Raw genomic sequence first — 4,587 nt, 5'->3', positions numbered from 1 at the left:
CAGACAACATCAGAGCCCCGCCATGAGACCTTCCCCTTGCCTGCTTAAGTGAGAAATCAAGGCCATTTAAATACTGGCTGCCTGAAATCACAGAAGCTAACCTAGGCACATCAGATCAAAGACAACATTTTCCTATAGTATGTGTTAACTAAGACCCAGGCTTTGGGGACTAGAGAGATGGCTCCAAGTCAAAAGCACCTGCTGTTCTTACTGAAGTGAAGACCCATGTTCAGGTCCCAGCACCCATATGTCATCTGTTAACTTCAGTTCCATGAGCTCAGACACCCTCTTCCAGCTTCCACAGGCTCTAGGCACAAATGCAGCACAGACTACATGCCAGCAAAACACTCATTCACAAAAAACCTCTGATATTAGTAACAGCTCGTTGATGACAGGTTTGCAAGCACCTTCTATTTCTAATATAAGGTGATTTGAAATTTCCCTAATTACATGGAGTTCTATGGTAGAAAATTCATATAGATTTATGGGGGGGGGATATGACAGAGTCACACTATGCAGCCCTGACTAACCTGGAACTCCCTATGTAAATCAGGCTGCTGTCAAAATCATAGTGATCAGCCTTTCTCTGCCCCTGAGTACTAGAGAGTAAAAGGTATGTGCCACCAAGCCCACGGAATAATTATGTGAACAATTACATTTTAAAAGATACAATGTTTGCCATTAAAATAAATCTTTAGCATTAATTACACAAGAAAGCCTTCAATATCAAGATTCTGAATACTTAACTCTTAATAAGACTGGAGTATTGCTAATATTAAAATAAAATGAAAAATAAATTAACTCAATGGTAAGAAAGTGTAATTTAAGGAGAAGACCCAACCCCTTACCCACTGCGGTATGACAGATATAGTCCCGACAGAATCTTTTTTGCTAAGTCCTATATGCTTTAAGGCCACGAGATGCCAGGCTTTAGCTGAAAACTAGTCTAGAAGGGACAAAGCAACTCTTTAAAATGTGAATTAAGCCTGGCGGTGGTGGCACACGCCTTTAATCCCAGCACTCGGGAGGCAGAGCCAGGAGGATCTCTGAGTTCAAGGCCAGCCTGGTCTACAGAGCGAGATCCAGGACAGGCACCAAAGCAACACAGAGAAACCCTGCCTGAAAAACAAAAAACATAACAAACAAAAAATTTGAATTAAAACAAGTAACAATCTTCCATTTGGGCTGGAAAGATGGTTAAATTCACTTGCTGCTCAATCAGGAGCTCCAGAATCTGAATCCCAAATGTAGCCCCCACTGCAAAGGATCTGACCCTCTCCTTCTGGACCATGTGGGCACCTGCATCCAAACGTGCACATGTACATTCTCAGACACAGACGTCCACACACGTCTTTTCTACAGGAGTCCAACCTTGGTGAATTACAGCCAAATGAACTCATTCAAGGCCTGGGTCTGTCTCCACAGGAATCCCATGGAGAAGCCTGTGAATGAGCCAAAAGGGGCCAGAGCTGAGTGCACACCACGCATACCTAGGATCTACAGAAAATCACACTTTTGAGACAAGCTTCATGTAGTCCATCGACCTGGAACTCACTACACAGCCACGGACAACCCTGAATCAGACCCTCCTGTCTACACCTCTAAGTGCTAGGTTTACAGACACCGTCATACCCCGTTTACCGTGTGCTGGGAACAGAACACAAGGTTTCATAGATGCTAGGCAAGCACTCTACCAGTTAAGCTATATTCCCAGCCCTTTAAAAAAAAAAAAAAAAGTCACATTTTAGAAGTTGGAGGTGGTTCTGGAGTCAAGAACACTTGCTCCTCTTGCAGAGAACCCAGATCCCAGCACCTCCCACCCAGACTGACTCCCTAAGATGTAACTCCAGTTCCAGGTCCCTCTTCTGGAGCACCAGGCATTCATGTGGTGAACTGACAAACGTGCAGGCAAACAAATCTAAAGAGATTTTAATCGCTGTCTACAAAGTTTACTAATACTTACAAAAGCTACTGACACTAATTACAGGAACTACAGCAGCAAGGCCTAGTGTCTAAATGACACAGCGCAGTGTGCTTCTTCTGTGTGGGCCATGCGCCATACAGAGCAGTCCATAGGATGACCATGCTCTACACGGTGTCATTCTTCATGGACTCACTGCACTGATGTCGGACTGACAAATGCACAGAGCTCAGAACTCCTTGTCACACCAAGTGCATGATGCCACACTTTACAGAAGTAGAAAACAGGAAGAGCCAAAAGCTAGTGTGGGGCAGTATAGGTAAGTGACTAGTCATCTCTCCCACAACAACCAAAACCAAGTTAAGGAAGACACGGAATGGAATAATTAAGGAAAGGTGATGCTGATGGTGTCTGTCCATTAAGGCCGAGCTCTTAGTCACTTAAAGCGCTGATATTCTGTCAAGTATACACCGTCCCATTGTGCTGTAACAGGGCTCAAAGCTCCAACACTCACATGATCAGCAAACTAGGCACACACAAACCAGGAATTAGAAACAAGCTCATTTTCATCGTTCTCTCTCTCTGTTTCCAAAGTCAGGGTTTCTCCATGTAGCCCTGGCTGTCCTGGAACTCATTCTGTAGAGCAGGCTGGCCTTGAACTCAGAGATACTCCTGCCTCTGCCTCCTGAGTGCTGGGATTAATGGTGTGTGCCACCACAGCCTGGCTCTTTTTTTTTTTAAAAATAAACTTAAAAAATGACATCTCTCTCTCTCTCTCTCTCTCTCTCTCTCTCTCTCTCTCTCTCTCTCTCTCTCTGTGTGTGTGTTGTGTGTGTGTGTGTGTGTGTGTGTGTACACATGGAGGTCAGAGAACAACTTTGTCAAGTCTGTTCTTTACTTACTTATGTGGTCCTGGGGATTGAACTCAGGTTGTCAGGCTTGGCAGCAAGTGCCTTTACCCTCTGAGCCATCTTTGTTGGCCAAATGATGGAGGAAATCTGACTGGTCAAAAACCCACTGGTTCTCAGAGTCAGACTGTAATTAATGCTTGTAGTCCAACTGGGTGTAAGCAGTCTCCTACAGTAGTGAGTGGAAGTGGGGTAGTTTCTTAAAACACAGCAGACTAGACCAGTCCTCAAGTCCCCGGTGGGAACTCTCGCCTTTCTTGGGTACCTGCGTAGAAATACTATAGTGAGTGTCTGTGTATTTGTGTGTGTATGGAGCCTATGAAATGACTAATTTCTTTGGAGAGTTTAACTTTCCACGTTTTTATCACTATAATTTTCTAATGTATACATTTTAAAGAAATTGTCAATTGAGTTTCTCTGGAAAGAGCTATTATAGGTTTTGTATGTACTCTTAGAGGAAAGGCAAGTGTTTAAAAATTAATTCTTTTTCTTCTTGAGTGTGGACATGCAAAGTTAGCTTTTTGTACGAATGTAAGCATGTTTCGGGGAGGGGGTGGTCCCCCCCCTTAATCCCAGCACTGGGAGGGAGAGACAGGTGGATCTCTGTGAGTTTGAGGCCAGCCTGGTCTATATAGCGACCCTGGCTGTCCCTGTCAAATGGGGAAAAAGGCTTTTATCATTCCAAAAGTAAAAGAAAGGCCTTATATGAAGCCCTTTATCATCTTCTTGTGGCTCAGAGGTTGAGAGCACTGGCTGCTTTTCCAGAGGGTGCAGGCTCTATTCCCAGCACCACACAGTAGCTCAGACGGTCTATACTCCAGTCCCAGGGATCTGACACCCTCTTCTGGCCTCCAAGGGCACTGCACACAGATGGTGTACAGACTACAGCAGGCAAACACCCGTTTATGTAAAATAAAACTCAAAAAGATCAGTGTGAAGTGATGATCCTTTGGTTACAGGACCAGACTTACTCTGAGACCAAATCAATCAAGATCTGCCCTACAAGCCACCATGGCCTTCTCTTGAAGTAAGACAACAGGCATTGTATTGAACCTCATGGAGGGCTCCTGCATCAGCCACTTATACACAGGTACATGAGTTAGAAACAGAGAGGGCTCAGTTGAGTTCCTGAACTTGGGGACCTATTCATTTAACTGAGCAAACATTCCTGAAGGTTTAGTATATGCTACCTAAAACATCAAGTTAGGTAGAGTGGATCTGGCTTATAAATGTAGCTGTCTGGTGCTTTAGTGAAAGAATGAGATGGACTTGTAGGTGTGCCTGCAACGGCAGACATTCCCTGCAGCTGTCCTTACATCCCAAGTGATGGATTTCTGTAGGCTTAGCGGCTGCACATGAATCTACTGCTATTTTAATTATCATCTGCGGGCCCCATGTGCTAACCACTCAGGCCATGGCCTGGTGGAGTCCCACAGCTCTGGCTCTGCCACAACCTGCTATGTAGGTTTAAATTAAGGATCTATCATTCTATTTATCAATAAGATGCAGGAGTCAAAGGCTGGGGTGAAAACCTGCTAGCTCAGAGAGGTTGAGTAGCAACTAGCTGACACTTCTTTGACTGGAGACACCTCTTCCCTGTCTCAGAATCAAAAAGGGAGTGCCAAACTCAAGTCCCCACCCTTTCTTTCCTGTGACTTCTCTATCTAAATTGCTGGCTTCTCTGTGGCCAATTTCAGTCAGCTAGTCGCTGGCTCCACCCCGATTCAAAGTTTAACTTTATTGGCAAGAGTTCAATCA

This window comes from Peromyscus leucopus, chromosome 19 (assembly GCF_004664715.2).
Source record: "Peromyscus leucopus breed LL Stock chromosome 19, UCI_PerLeu_2.1, whole genome shotgun sequence".
In the NCBI taxonomy this organism is placed as follows: domain Eukaryota; kingdom Metazoa; phylum Chordata; class Mammalia; order Rodentia; family Cricetidae; genus Peromyscus; species Peromyscus leucopus.
Note: the sequence above shows the minus strand (reverse complement) of the source record.